This window comes from Opisthocomus hoazin, chromosome 14 (assembly GCF_030867145.1).
Source record: "Opisthocomus hoazin isolate bOpiHoa1 chromosome 14, bOpiHoa1.hap1, whole genome shotgun sequence".
NCBI classification, from domain to species: Eukaryota; Metazoa; Chordata; class Aves; order Opisthocomiformes; family Opisthocomidae; genus Opisthocomus; species Opisthocomus hoazin.
Genome location: NC_134427.1, coordinates 14,916,813 through 14,933,422, shown reverse-complemented (window position 1 = coordinate 14,933,422; position 16,610 = coordinate 14,916,813).

The window sequence follows — 16,610 nt, the reverse complement described above, 5'->3', positions numbered from 1 at the left end:
TTTAAATACATGATAATATATTTCCACATCGCTTCTTCTGGCACCCCTCTTGCTCCTGGCATTATTTCTCATTCAGAATAATAATTAATGAGAGCTGAGGTATCTAATATATATTTTATTCCTTCTGTTTCAGTCCCTTAAGTAACCATCTTGTCACATTTGTTATGCAAATTTTCACACATTGTGTGTAATTTCAGCAATATGTGAGAATGCCTCTCAAAAACGCCCTGAGTATTTTGTTTTATGTATTTGTAAAAAATTACCACTTTTTTTCTTGAAAATGACATTTTTCCATAGCCCTTTAGAGAAACAGATGAAGCTATATAATTTCTTTTGCTTTACTGAGGTAAAGCAAAGAAACGTTTCTAAGCATTAGGTGGTAATAGCGATAGCAATAGCAACAGAAATAATAGTAATAATGATGATGATGATGATGTTTTTTGAAAGAGAGCACTCTGATCTTGCTTAAAGGCTGCAAAATGTACAGTCAGAAACAAAGTACGTGCTATCTCCACTTAGACAGGAAAGTATTGTGCGTGTATTTAACGAAAGAAGGTTACTCAATGTAGACGATGGACCGTGTAGACTGTTGAAGATACAGTGCCCTAATGGGAGCTCAGCACACCCATGATGCGTTTGTCAGCTGGGTCTGTTCGCTTGTAAAAGTTTCGTTGTCTAACGGAAACTGTCCTCCCTGCAAGCTGAGTAAAGGGGTATTTAGACACAGGGCTCTGGAGGGACTAACGGGGCTGCCGAGGGACGGAGCAGCTGCTGGAGCACCCCAGCGTGGGAGCTTTGGCTCATCCCGGCGCAGGTCGCTGTGCAGGATGCCAGGGCAGCAGGAGCACGTCCCTCGCCTCGGGCTCGCGGCTGCTCGGCCCGGGGCTGTGTGGGGACAGCCAGGCGGTGCACGGAATGGCAGCCGTGCGGGTCAGCGGCGGCCTGCTTGGCACCGCTGCGGTGCGTGCGGTTTGGCTAATCAGCCCTACTCCCCCTGGTAAGTTTTAGAGCTGGTCAGCTGAGGCAGGTGACATCCAGGCTTGGACTTACTGATTCACATTTCCACATGTCCAAACATCCCTGCAGTGAGCTCTGTGTTGCCAGGCAGATACACTCCCTGTCTACTTGTCGTCACTCTGGAAAAAGAAAGGCTCCAACTGCCTGGTTTTACCTGTCCCAGCTGATTTCCCAGCTGGCATCTCAGGTAGGACTTTCTGCTGTGCTGATGGTGGGCCGGTCTTGATCGAGCAAATGGTAGAATTCCCATTCCCTGCAGCGGGAGCAGGACGCAGACCCAGTGCACTTCCAAAGGCATTTCCTCGCACAGTGTCCTGGGCCGAGGATCGCTCTGAACTTACAGAATTGGAGAACAAGTGGTTGATCCAGCTATTTGTCTTTCGTTTAGTCCATGTAATTTATTTTGACTTCTTCTGGCAAGTCCACCACCCATTCATTGGGATCTGCAGCCATACCCATGTACTCAATATAGGAATGTCCCCAGGTTAAAAAAATAGCTGCATGGGCTCAAGCCAACCTGTTTTCCTGCGAAGTTCAGCTGTACTTTTCCTGCATGAAGCTATGAATTTCCCTATGAGATTGCAGATGTGCACAAAGTGCAGCAGACATCTATTAGGACTGTATCTTGGATTTCGCAGCCAGCAAGTGTTCATCTGTGGGGCAGAAGGCCATTTGTCCTCAGCCTATTTAATTTTAAACACATGTGGGCAGTCTCAGTTCAAAAAATGCTTTCCTGGATTAAACAGCTGTACTCAGCCCCTCACAGAATTGGTGCTTATTTGGAAAGACATTGTAAATTCATGAGGGACATCTTAGCACACAGTTCAGGAGGGGTGAGAAAGAGAGATGTCTAACCTGAGCAGCCAGTGTGACCTTGTGTACACACTTATATATATGAGGGCACGGGCTTTCATTCTTGAAGGAAAACCTTCTGGGTGCTTACATTTCTGACAACCATGAAAAAATAAGGGAACTTGGGCTTCTTAGGTGGCAGACTAATACAAGAATTATGTCTATCAGTACTGTACAACTCAATGACCAGAACTTTTCTCTGAAGATTTCATGTTTTCTTCCAAAATGAGTGAGTCAGTGGGCCTGGAGTACTTCTAAATGTTTTTGCTGTGGTTTTTCATTGGCAAGGATTCTGGGGTCATGCAACTCTCCCACCTGGCTCTCCATTTTACCTTTAATCACACTTTTGCAGTGTTGGATAGTGGCAACCATTTGCCCACAGAGTCTCTACAAGGCCTTGGAAATCTATTTCTGGTGACCTTTTCCATGCTTTGCTGGAGATGTGGTCAACGCTAGCCTCATATGGGACATTAACCTATGAAGGGAATGATTAATTAGGCAAATGTGAGGGAAAGTCAGATCAATTTTAAAATGTTCTACCCTGCTGAAGGCTGGAAGTTCTCTGCAGAAAAAGAGTGGTTATTTTCTACACCAAAATATTCAGGATGGTTATGTGGAATGAAAACTGTGAAATGCAATATTGTCAGCTCTGTGATGAGCGAACAGAGAGCTGAGGTTTGAGTTTGGGCTGCTCTGCCCCTTCCTCCAGGTTCAAAACTGTATTTTGTTGTGAAATTAAAGATGACTATGCTGTGGACAACTATAAAGAAACAGTTTTTAACATTTGGTGACTTTAAAGCTGGTGCTAAAACTTGGGTTGGGAGGGAGGGCGGAGGGTGGCATGGCTCTGTGTGCACATGTGTGTCAGCAGGAGCAGGAAGCAGCTCTTTCTCTGTCAGCCTCCCGCAGTCCCCAAGGCTGGCATCTCTCAGAGGTACCTCAGAAGGCCCTAAATTATGCTGGCAGTCCGTCCTGTCAAGGCTCATGTGCCGAGTGCGACACACCCCACTGACTCCTGCTTCATGCTCCCCTGCAGCCACACCGGTGTCTCCGGCATTTCGGATGCAGCGCAGCTGCTGCTGCTCTCCGCTGGCTCGGCAGCCCTGCCTCGGGACATGGCCGGTCGCACTGATCCACAGCCCCCTGTGACCCCCCTGCAAGGACAGGGCTCTCACCTCTCCCCAGGGCAGCCCCCAGGCAGCACCTTTGGGGGCCCTTCCACTGTGTCTGCACGGACAGCAAAACACCAGCTGGAAGGGAGCTCTGGAGGGCTGAGGTCCCACCTCCTGCCGAAAGAGGGGCACCGCCAACCCCAAATTATATCAGCTATGGCTTTGCTTACGCTAGTCTTGAAAATTTCTTGGCCTCAAGGTTTTGGCAAAAAAATTAAATTACTTGTTTTTGAAAAGTGAGTATAAATCCCTAGAATTACTCCAGTCTTCTAAAAATTGGCAACACTAAAGCAGATCAAGCAGCGCTCTCAGGAATACTGTATTGTGAGAGTGCTGGTCCCACGTCCACAAGAGCCCTGGTCACTGGGATCGGTGCCTTTGCTGAGAGCTGGGATGCGCTCAAGCAGCCCTGAATCTACTCCAAGTCACTCACGGCCAGTGCCCTTGAGGGCCGACTTCAGGGATGGGTGACAGTTTTAGCATCATCAATAGATTTTTCTGCTGCACAAACGAGTAAGAAATAGCAGGTCCTGAGCATCTGAATGCCAGCTTCTGCTGAGGACCGTCACAGCCTCCAAAACAAGCCCAGGAGTCCAAGCAGCAGCGCTTAGAGCAGAGCCTGGTGCAGGTTTCTGTGTAGGTGCTCTCCTTTTACAAATCTTTAAAAGAGGTGTAACTCTGGGGCTGCTTAGTCTGGTACTTTCTATGCAGAAAAAGCCCCTAAATATAGCAAACCCCTTACTCCCAAAGTTTTTAAAATCTAATTGGGAGGAAGCTAAAAGCCTTGTATGTAATATAGGAGGGATATTTTGCCGTCCCCATCCTGAAAAGCCATGCAATAAAAATGTAAATATCTGCCTTGAAGGCTTTCTTAATTTCCTTAAAATTCTTCCTATAATATCAAAACCCTAAACCACTTTGAGATGAGCTATTTTAGACTGTAATTGGGCTATTCATTCCCTATGCATACAGTGATCCTAATCTAATATGTAACAAGAACTTAAAAGCTAATCAATAATGGAACACGATTCTCTATCAGTAGAGCTGCCTGTTGACTCCTGTGAGAGGGATCTTCACAAGGCAGCTTGGCTCTGATGACAGCCTTATATTTATTTTAAATGTGAAGTTGAAACATCGTCTTTCTCTGTATTGTCACTTCTAATTAGTTTTGGAACAAAAACACCAGGGGGAAATGAGATCCTCATCCTGAAATGTTCATTCATATTTGATAAATAGCCACAGATTCTGGAGAATGTTTACTGAAACGTGGGCTTGAAATGCTTTCACGTGCATTTTACTAGAGCCATTGATTATCTATTGTAACATGTGTCTGGGTCACTTTACCAAGCTGCCCCTTTCCTACACCTTAGCGGTTAAGAAAGAAAAAGGGCTGATTACCCTGGCGCTGGGCTTCCATGTTTTCCCTGGGTATAACTAAGGTAAAATCAGCATCGAGAGGGAATCACAGTGAACTGCCACTTATTGTCCTTCAGTGGAAGTCAAGGAGCCTTTTATACCCTCACGTACAAAAGAGAAGTTCCCACTTTTCATGTCTACTCAGTGGCTTGAGATGGAGAGGGTGGAGGAAAGGGGGTTAAGTGAGTACACAGATGTGCCTCAAACCATATCAATCACAGGCAGGAGAAAATGCCGCCCTTTTAATAAGCAGACTGAACCAAAATGCACAGCTGGATTTTGAGTTTTATGGGCTCTCTCAATAAAATGCAAGTGGAAGACGTCTTACATCATTCCCACAGCTCTGGCTATTTGTGCACTGCAACTCTTTCCCTCCGAGCCGCGCTGGGGACGGAAGAGCTGAAGCCCCATGGTTGTAGCCATGTACAGCCCCCTTGCCGCTGTCTGGAGCTAATTAGCCGTTGTTTTGGAAATACATGGTAGGTTTCTGATGTCACGTACACTTCCACAAAGTCAGTGGTTTTAATCTGGAATTACTCTGGGTATGAGGGATCAGGAGCTGGCTGGGAAAGCTCCTCTCTGGAGGGTCCTAAATGCCAGTGATTTCACGTGATTATTTATTGAGCTTTATAATAGTGCATATATCCTCACTCACACCCCTTCTCCTACAAATTACCCTACAACTTTCCAGTCCTTCGTTATGTTGTAGCGGTTAAGGCTTTTCTAAGTAATCAAAACTTCTAGGAAGGCAAGCTTGCTAAACACTGAGCTAAGCTTAAACACTGACCCTGTCTCTTTAACTGTATCAGGAACTTTATGTACATCGTAAAATGTAATAATTGCTATGGTAACTGCTCATTCATATTAACTAAAGGCGTAAATAGAGTTGTGTAACATAGCCACTGCTAATGTTGGAAGAACAAGGGAGGTCTCCCCATTGAAAGGTTTAATTGATACACATTTCCTATAGGAAAATTGGCCTTTTTTCCCCCTTAATAGGTATATTTAACATCTTTAAAGCAGTCCTCTCATTCTGCTCCCACTCTTGCCTTGCAAACCCTTTGGGTATGGAAGGCAATTAGACAGTCGCAAGAGATGGCAGATCAAGCATGAGGCTGTGTTTACCTTTGTTTCACTCCTGGTTTTAATAATGCAATAATTTGACTGTGTCCATTTCTCAGGTGATGCCCCATATTTCAGCTGGGCCATACAGAGGGACGGAGAGTGAAAGTATGTGTTCCTCCTCTTTGTGCGACCTGTGGTGGGTAATTCCCAAGCTTGGGCTCTGTGCTACCGTTGATCCTTGCCTGATTCTTTGTCACATCATTTTGCCACTATTTTGATAGCTTCCATAGTAAAATCAATAACTTTGTGTCAGATGCTCTGAGAGGTGTGTAGGAAACAATGCCAACGGAATGACTGGCAATTTCATAAAGGCCAGTCTTGGACTGTGTAATGTGTATCTCCCTGGCTTCTTAGCCATGTAACCCTTAGGACACTGACACAATTAGAAAGCATATATATGTGTCCATGCACAAAGGCACAGAGATACATTAACTGTCTCTTCTAGTTGTTTGTTTGTTGTAGGAAGGCTGTTTTTGCTGTTTAACCTAGAGACTGTTTGTCATTCTGGTGTTTTACAGGACTGAGCATAAGGCTCATGCCTTTTAAACAGCCCTGGTGATGGAAGAAAATCAGTGGTGGGTTCAGCTGCACATCCAACTCCTGAGCGGGACTTGCATGTTCTTGATGACCATTGCTGTGGTCAGCAACCAAGTCTGTGTATAGAGAGACAGTCACTTAAGCAAGCTCCCCCGGCCTTTGGGGCCCATTGGAAATGTGGGCTGTTGATTTCCTGGCCATCCTAGAGAAGCTGAGGATTGGGACGCATGCTGAGATGCTGACTGGGTAAGTTATGGTGGCCTTGGCTTGTGCTAGGGCTTTAAAATGTTGAGGTGGGGGCAGTACCTTCCTACTGGTGAAGAGTATCCTTGGTGTGGGAGCATTCAAATGGTGGATCGCTGTGCTAAATCTGAATCACAGCTCAGTCATTCTTGCCTTCTTGTTGGCAGCTATTCCTTTTACTGCATACTACAACTGGGAGCCATTGGCTGCTGGACTACCAGCACTAAGCTGAAAGCATCTGCAGCCCTAACTGGATCCCGGAACCACACCATGCCCAGACAACGTATTTACCCCACCTCTGAAAAGAGACAGTATGGGTCAAATTCATTCCCCATGCAGTTGGTAAAGTCACACTCAACGCATCAGGACAAGCAGCAGAATGAATGTACTTAGATTGCAAAAGAGATCTCCTATGTTTTCACAAACACACTCTCCATAAGCCTTGGTTTAGTGTTTTCCCTTTGCCTAGCTGACGCTCAGTCTGCACCTTGAATAATACATGTAAGTTTTTGATCGACATTCGGTCCTAAGCATTTAGCTATCTTGATGTCTTGTCGAGACAGCCTTTGATAAAAGCATTTTAGGTGCCACAAAATGTAATCACTTCACTGCAGCATTCTACATTGCAGATTCAAGTTTCTCTGCACATTTTTCAGCTGAGGATCTTGGCAATGTCAATAGATCTGTTCCATGGGTGATTTTGGAAGGATATATTTATATTGCCTCTAAGAGTAATAAGTCCCGCTCTCTTACAAAGTGAATCATCTATCTCTCCTGTGGACAAGTGAAATTCTCCCTCTTTGGGCCTGTAGTCCACATGTTGGCAGGGTTTCCTGTTCTGTTAGTAGTCTTCGTACAGCAGCGAAGTCATTTCAAAAAATGTTCAGCCCAGTTTTGGGGCCAAGTAGTATGTCTTTTGGTTATTTGTTCTTCTAGACAGGCCATGTCACCATTAGTCATACTACAGAATGATGGTTTACTTTCATTATTCACTGACTGCACTGCTTCCGATTCAGCGCTTTCCAACTCAGCAAGATTTCCCTGTGCTAATTCATCTGAATCATTTCTAGAAGAGTTTATATCAAAGGACACATTCTCAATGTTAATAAAGTGCAGGGGTTTTGAAACAGCTTGTGAATCTGATTCTTTAGAAACGAGCTTTTTAGAGGTGTTTATGCTATGTATGTGAGCACAGTATGTGTCAGTAAGGGCCTTAACATGATTCATAGCCCTTTCCATTTTTATTTATGTTCTGTTTGAGACATCTAGCACACACTCACTCTGTGACCAGAACTGGGCTAACATGGCTTCAGACGGAATACTGGGTCTACTGCAGCAAAACCAGCAGCCCTGGCATGGTTTAGGACGTGGCTCTTAGACACCACTGCTCACAAGGCCCTCTAAACCTGGCCAGCCATTACACTTTCACTGTTGTCTTAACTGACCACTTACTTCAGATGAGGATGACTGAGATTTCCTGAAAGGGCTCAGTACTGTGGATTTTTGGTAGGGCTCAAGTGATTCGTGTGCTCTGATGTGGGCCTGTCTCCTCCTACGTCTGTCTATTGGGAACATACAGCGTACCCACACATTTATATGGTACGCATCTGGCTCTACACACCTACGACTCAGGGCAGAGGCTTGATCTCACTGGTCAGGTTTCTGAATGGGTTTTTATTCACTTGAAGGCTCCTCGGTTTGGTTGCTATTTCTGAACTCCCCCCACAAACATGAGTCTATCATATACTGTGTACTCTTACTTTCCTTGGTTGTCAGCCTGCCCATAGCAGCAGTGAATTGCAAAAAGAAAAAATTTGCAGAAAGAGTTTGTTAAGCAGAAACCTAATCGCCCACCTCATCTGGAGTGCCTTACTTCACTGAAGGCATCTCAGAACCTAAGGAAAGAGAAACAAAAGAAACAACACTTTGTAAGTTAGGCTGATATAATAAATTGAAGTTTTCTGAGTGCTCTGGGAAGAAATTAGAGGAGTTGCTCCAAATGTGGAATTCTTGGGGTCAGAGTGCAGAGCAGGAGAATTTTGACAATTGGGGAAAAAAAAAAATCTGCTTTGGAAATAGAAGAAGAATTGCTTAAATGTTCACATGAGGCAGAAATGCTGTTCTTTGTAAATTTGTTAACTGATGCTAATTGCCAAGAGTATGTTCAGCATGTGACTCTTCACAGTAGGCCCCAACGACCCTTAGGACTGGTGTCTACAACATCAACTTTAATAAAGCTGACATCCCTTGACTTTCTATAGAGTCAATGGAAAGAAATAGGATGTTACATCTAGTCAATATGTTAGTTATTTATAAACTGGAGTACAGATTCAAGAATGTATTCACATTGCTTTGAGCAGTCTCTTACCTTAAAAAAACCCAAACCCAAGGATCAGATCGGTTAGCGCGAATCAGATTCACTGAAGTCACCAAGTTTCTTCTCTCGGTGCTCAGTGGAGAGACTTGTGTGTCTAGTTGGTACATGTGCGATGTGTTTTCTGAATACCTGGGCAGGTTTTGTCTTGAATTTGGAGGTGCCTGTTGATTTTAGATTCCTGGAGGCTTACATGTGGTGGCAGGGTGGGAGGTCTGCGTGGCTCACAGCCTGCTCAGCTCCCTCTTTTAAAGAGTAAACACGGACCTCAGCTTTCACCTTTTCTGCCCAGCCTGAAGGATGTGGCTTTTCCCTTTGACAATACTTGAAACTGTGCCTGTTTTCCCTCTTCCTTGCTTCCTTCCAGCTTTCCTGTCCCACCCAGGACACTTTTTGGGTTTTTCTGATCCCCAGTTGTCATGGCTGACATTTTTGAGCCCCAGGATTACTGATTGTGCTTGTTGCTGCTTAGATCCTGTCAAGCTCTCCAAACCAGTAAAAAGCTCTGGGCTTTCAGCCAATTTACTCACAGGTTTGTCATATGCTGACATTGTTTCTCTATAAATAGGTCTACCTTTACTGACATTATTGATTCAGCTGCCTCTCTTCTCGCTAATACTCTTTTTAATGTATCCAAACTACCTTCGTATTTCACCTAATGAAAGGCTGAAGTCAGAGGGGTAGAGGTCAAAGAGGTTAAACTGCAAGTGTGAAGGTCCTAGGCTTTAAAGTCAGTGTTTGCTGTGTGAGATCCACGAGCTTGTCAGTGGAGCAAATGTGCAAGTCTGAGCTCTCTTCCACCAGAAAAAGTAAGCCGTCAAGCCAATTTCACATTTTGTTACTAATAATTTGAAATTAAAATAAACGTGTTTTGCAAAACCCTCCATCTGATCTATTCACGGCTCAACAACGAGAACACAGGACCTAATCTGCCCGTCTCAGACTGTATGGTTTTGAAAACACGGAGAAAATTTTCCCTCAGAGATAGGAATACATCTCACGTGCTGTTTGTCTTGGAGCTAATCCAAACTAACAGACCAAAGTTGTAGTTGTCTTGCTTGTAAAGTAAGCTCAGCTTTAATAGGTCGTTTATGCATTTTCTACATATGGAGGGTTTTTTTTGTGACTGACTGACGGGGCAGTTTTTGCATGCAGCGTAGCTCTCTAGGGTAGTGGGGCAGAAGTTCTCAGCAGCGTGCCTCGGGGTCCATGCAGGCAGCAGCCTGCAGCGTGGTGGGATGGTGCTGTGGGCTGGAGACCTGCACCCTCACCGCATTGCTGCAAGGAAGGGCTAGTGGGCAACCTGGGCAGCACGGCAGCCACCAGGTCCTGCGCCGTGCCCTGCAGATGGCTGCAAATTCGTTGTGCCCTTGCAAAAAATGAGTTCCCCACAGGGAGGTCTTTAGACCTGGCAACAGCACTTGAGAGCTGGAGGAGAGCATGCTGCAGAGCAGCAGTGAGAGCAAAGGGAGGTGCCAAGGGCCAGGTATCGGGTCTGTACCTACCAGGGAGGAGAAAGAAAGAGGAAGCTGCAGAATGAGATCAGGGTAGAGGGTAAGTCCACCAACGTATGGGACTGAAACTCATTCAGATTGAGGTCTGCAGGGCAAACCTGGCAGCAGCCCTGCCAGGGGCTCCAGCAGCCATCTGGGTGTCCTGGGGAAGCTCCCCTCGCCCACAGCAGCCCTGCCAGGGGCTCCAGCAGCCATCCGGGTATGCTGGGGAAGCCCCCTTGGCCCACAGCAACCATCTGGGTATGCTGGGGAAGACCCCCTGGCCCACAGCAGCCCGGCTCTGGTGGGAGAGCCTGTCTCAAGCGGTAGCATCACCCTGAGGTGGTGCCTGGGAGCCGGCTGCTCATCATCTCCACACCACAGATACCTCCTGTCCTCCCTCTGTTTCTGTGCCAGGTGGGCAGAGCAGAACCCTGACTTTGTTTCCTAGCTTTTTTTTCTGAGGTTCAGGGTCTGGCTTGGCTCACAGAGGCCACGGTGGATGACGCTGCCACCAGCCTTTCCACCGCAAGGCTGGTGCCTGCACCTTGGAGCTGCCTTTGGCCAAATGTCCTCAACGGGGCAGGAGAGTGAAATTAAACATTCAGATCTGGCAAGGGAAGCTGCCAAGGCTGCCAGAGCAATAGGCCATAAAATCCCACGCTCAAATCAAATAACATCCCCTGCCCCAAATAAATCATAAGAGAGAAGAAAACATTTCATATTGTTGAAAGTTTATACTATCTCTGACTTCAGACATGTTACCATTAACCTGGGAATTAATCAGAGATTTTCATCTGCTCCTTGTTCTGAACTATAATGAGCCCTTTAACAGGGTAAATAAAAAGATCTAAAGATTCAATAAACTATAATGTCACAAATGGCAATCACCTACCATGTGAGGCCTCTGTGTTAAAAAGCATCACACAGCTGGAAACAAATGCTTCTGTATAACATTGTAAATAACCTCTAAGCCCACTACTAATTAAACTGAAGCTCCACTTCTCCTGGGCATTGAATATATGAACCAATTAAGAAACTATAATTTCTTTTCTGAGACCTGTGCTGTCCTCCTTAAAAAAAATAAAAGGGGGGAAGGAGATAAAGACCCAGTGACAGAGAGAAAGAAAGGCAAAGAAAGACAAGGTGGGGGGGGAAAGGAAAAGAAGAAAGGAGTTTCACAGGAGAGACCACACTGATGCGCTGGGGTTACAATAATGAGACATTTCTGCTTTAAGCAAATTTTGCACCTGTAACCTGCAGAAATATAGCCATAGCACTTGAAAAATTACTTCAATGCTGCACAGTGCCATGAAAATTTATCTTTGAGATGATTTTATTGCATGGTTACCCTAGGCAATTAAATCAATAAATCTTAACTGTCAGAAAGGTTGGCCCGCTGCCAGGAATAAATGAAATGCGTGGAATCAGTAAATAAAAGGTTTCTGACAACTCATTCTAGGAATTATTTTGCAGTTGGGCTTTTTGGTGGTGGTGGTGTTGGTGTTGCTTTTGTCTCCAGCATTTATTGACATTCTCCGTGAGAAATGATTATGCTAACACAAACAATGTAACACAGACATGTAGATAGATGGGCGAGAAGAGTCAGGCTCTTCAGGGTAATAAATTACCCTCCTGGAACTGTACGGGAACAGCAACTTTGGGGGGCTGATAGTGCTGGCGGAGGCGATTAAAGAGCTGGGGACTGAGCCACGGGCTGGCAGCACATCGGTAGCCCCCGGTGCCAGACACCAGGAGTTCTGTGCGCTGGCCCATGGTGCTTCATTATTAAAATAGATGTGCTGTTTTCATTGATTGATTCAGAGATGATTGAGATTGAAATGCCTCCTTGAGACGTGGAGGTGACATTTCCGTAGGCCGAAAGAGTCCAGCGTTCACCACAGGAGACGCCAGTTTTGACAGCGAAATCATAGTTACGCCTGTGTAAACCCCAGGTAGTCAATGCAGCCGCATTGTGTTTCATGCTGGTGTTACAAATCTGGAGGCCTGAATCGGATTTCACTTACCCTGGGATTTGACATATTGAGTCAGTGTGAAATAACCTGGATTTAGGCTCAGGCTCTGTCTCTAGAGACACTCTGGTGAGGGCAGGTGACCTGATTAATGAACTGATAGATTTTTAGCCATTGTGCTCATCTACTTTAACCTCCTGAATACCAACAGGCCACTAAACTTCACCTGGTAAGTCCTGGTTCAAGTCTACCTTTACAGGCTGAACAAGCCCTTTCCTTCAGCAGGGCAGCAGCTGCCGGGATGAGCACAGACCCCGCAGGGACAGCCCCGGCTGCAGCTGCAGGGGATCTGCGTAGCCCCAGTGCCACTGGTGACAAGGACACCACTGCAAAGGAGGGAGCAACCTGCTGAGCTGGGCCTCTCCTGCCTAGAATAGAACTAATTAGATGGTCTGTGAGGCCAGTCTCTCCTCACCATCACGCTGGGCCAGCCTGGAGGGGTCTGCCCTTGAACCAACACCAGCTCTGTGGAGCCAAGAAGGGATTTATTTGAGTAATGTGGAGAAGAGCCTGCTGCCAAAATGTCAGTATCCAGTCCCTGGACACCCAAGTGACCTTCAGTCATAAGAGCCCTTAGGGAGAAACAAACCGCCCTGCCTGGGGCCGGAGACGTCAGGTTGTGTTGGCTGTGGAACATTTCATGTGGAAATGTTTCCTTCACGATACCCTATGGTTCCTCAACGCCAGAGTCAGCGCTTCCCAGGCGTATTGCTTCTCAGACACCTCCTACCCCAGTCATGATTTTGCAGCCTTTGTGCTCCTCCACAGCAAACCTGCTGCCTCTCGTTGCTGCTCCGTGGAGCCAGGCGGACTGCGGCAGGATGGCACTCGTGAACAGCAGCTCTGGCTCGGGGCTTCAGCAGCATTGGGCGGGTGGCTGGGGCATCAGGGATGCCCTGGACACCCGTCTGGAGGAGGCTCCTCTTGGCTAATCAGCTGGCAAACCACAGAGGGCATGAGAGATCTGAGTGCTACACTTAGCTGAACGAGTCGCATCCACTTCTAGGTACAGCTAAAGCCAACGGGCTTTTACAACACTGATTGGCAAGCAGCTTCTCATTGCAGATAATTCCCTGCCAGCACATCCCGAACGCATAGGTGATTGCTCTTAAATTGATGGCTTGAAGCACAAAACAGCCTTTTTATTTAGTTCCTGCTTGATAGGCAGCGAATGTGGAGTTGCCAAAAAAAAACCCCACCCAACCCCAGAAAAAGAAAAAAGTGCTGCAGAACTGGCTCTCTGTTACACCACTGTGAGTCAGAAATTCCTTGGGATGCAGAGGAAAACAAGGATCCCCAAGGCTCCCGGTGTGGCCCAATGCCCGGGATCAGCACTGAGGGGCACTCAGGGCGTGATGAGTTTTCCAGCAGCCCCTGCTGCAGGTGGGAATCGCCCTTCAAACACAGCAAAGCCTTGGGGGCTTCATTCTTACGGCAGACTCGAGCTGGCGTGCTGACCGAGAGCGGCTGGCACTGAGGTTTCATGGAGGGTGGCAGGGCAGAGGGAAGCTGGCACCCTGGCACCCAGGCAGCAAAACTCTGCTCTCTTAGAAAGCAGAAAATGGAGCATTTTTCGTGTGGCTTCATCACCTCCAGCCACACGTGTTTCTTGTAGTACTCCCCAGTCAAAAGGGTGAATCCTGCCTGCCTGGAGCTGGCTGAAAAATGGGGAGCAAATGGTGGTGGTAGTGGTGGCTGTTGGTATTCTTTTCTTTCACTTTTTCACTCAAATTTTCCTTTCAAAATGTAAACTCTTGAGCAAATCTTCATGCAATCGTACAGCTACCAGCAGCCAGACTCTCAGATAGCTGCATGCCAGCAGCTGCAAATCACCGCTGAGTCTGGCAAAACACGCGAGGTGCCCAGGGGCAGCGGACAAACCTGTGTGGGAGAAATAACCAGAAAGCAGCTGCAAACAGCTCCAGAGTTGGTTTCACAGATGAATGACATATAACTTGAAGGAAATCTGATCCTGAAGGTTATTGCCCAAATTTACCAAATATTTCTGACCTAGGCAGGCCAGCGCTGTCAGGTAGTGTCTGTTCCTCTGCAGTCCAGCTCCTGAGGTCTGGCCCACTAACTCACCTCTTGTGTTTAGCTGTTTTCATGTGCTCACGGGTGTACAGGCTCCCAAAAGAGAGGCAAACACGTCTCATTTTCAGAAGGCCAGTCTACATACATGCCTAAAAATATCAATAGGGACTTTTCTGTAGCTCATATGACCACAAACTTCTGTTTAACGTTAGCTTCACATGTGGTTTGTGTGCTGAACACATTTACATTAGCTGTAATAAAGTCCTTCCAACCGTATGGACACAGTATGGGGTGAAAAACCCCTGGAACTCCCCATGCACATGTGCCTTTTTCAGTCAAAGGGATAAAAGGATATCTAAATTCACTTTGAAATGCAGCTGGTAAGCGAAATTCCTCTCTACTATGTGCAGCTGATACTGCATTGCTTTCCTTTTGGACCACGTAGGAGAGGCTGAAGAAAATCTTAACCTTTTAGTGAAAGGATTTAGGCTCCGCTTCCTACGCCTTAGCTCCACGGGCCATGGGAAGCTCCAGCCAGACTCTTCAGATATAAATAAGGCTTCACATGCTCTACATCTTTCTGGTGTTGGCAACCAAACGTCTAGTGGTCTAGAGCAGCTTGTCATGGGCCAAATTCATTCCTGAGGGAGATGTGCAGTTAAATCATCTTAGCTGGCTGTGGAACTGTCGTGCTCCCGTTTCTCTCGTGAGCCTCGCATGGCTCTCACCAACACCCTACGCCACTGCCTCAGCCCCACACAACCAGGGAGGGAGGGAAGATGTCTCCTTGGCTGGGGAAAACGGCAGGCAGTACACTGCCGGAGGTTGTTGTGAAATTGTGTGGGAAAATGAGCATCCAAATGCCGATCTTGTATTATCCCCATCGTTGCCACGTTTGGAGGAGACACTGCTCTCTCCACTCAGCAGGCTGGCATCTTTGGCTACTGTGGGCATCCCACATATTGGTTATATGAATAATTATCCTTTTTCTTTTTTTTTTTTTTCCTCCAGAGGGCTTTTTTCTGAGTTGTGCAGTAGCACTAGCAGCGCCGTACAGCATGGGTTGATGCGGAGCCATTCATCATTCATAGCTGGGATCACAGAACACTTCACAGCCGATTACAAGGTGACACATGCAGCGAATGACATGAGCTGCCTGTCTGAAGTCAAGCTTCAAGCTGCTTTCTGGGCACACCCAAAGGATGCTAAGGACTCGGGGAATGAATGGCATGGGCAGCATCAGATCTGCCCTCCTTCCCTCCCACTGACCCAAAACATGTCTCTCTCTGCGATGATCCAATGTTTTCTGGCTCCTTGAACAGAAAATGGGCACACGCCATGCAAAGTGAGCTCCAAATACCTCACTCCAGATTTTCTTCTGAAGCGACCTATTGCTAAGAGAGGGACGGGGGCTCTAGCAACTGCCTTACAGGTAACCACGCGTGCAGGTGCGATGAGGAACACTGGAAAAGCCACAGCCTGGTCGGCCCAGATGCCGCTTCACGTGATCAGAGGGGTGCAGAGAAGCTGGAGGGTATCAGCGACTGGCCCTTCGTTTCAAGCAGGACATTGCAGCAAATAGCCTCCAACCCAGGCTAACACCTACCGGTGTGCCTCTGAAGGCGTCCTGGTGGAACACCGCCCGGCCCTGGGGCTCACCCCGTCCCGGCACTGCCGAGGAGGGAGGTGGCACCAGGGCTACACCATCCCCGCAGCCGCCTCTGGCCGGGCCTTCCTGCGGCGCCCACGGAGCACACAGCTCTCCGGGCCGGGACGGAAAGGCTCTACGCAGGACTGCGAGGGGCTGTACAGCAAGCCACAGCGGTGGCTGCCTTCCCTTGGAGGCAGCGGCCGGAGGTGGGCTCTGGCGGGAGCGTCGCGGTCCGTCCGTCCCCGGCGGGCAGCTTGACCTCACGCGCACCGCGCTCAGCGGCACCGAGCGTTCAGCCTTGCGGCGGGCAGCCACATCACACGCTGCTTAGCATCTCTCGAGAGCTTTTTACGTCTCTTCGGAGCTGGTATTCTTGGCACCGGCTCTTCGGGCAGTTCCCGCAATGATGACATAAAACCTGGTGTTTCTCGTTTTGGCGTCCCGGGAAGCCCCCGGGGAGCAAGGCACCCCCGCGCAGGGGGTCAGCACGCCGACTTGCTCCTCTGCAGTCACGCTGGGGCCTTGGCCTGCTTGTCAACCAAAAAAAAAATCCTGCCTTTGAAGCCTGTCTCCTTTGCCCTTTAGGCTGGGTTCAGGACAGACGGGATTCAGGCCGATGCCTGGCCCTGAGGCCCCTCGGGGCCGGGGAACATGCCATCGATC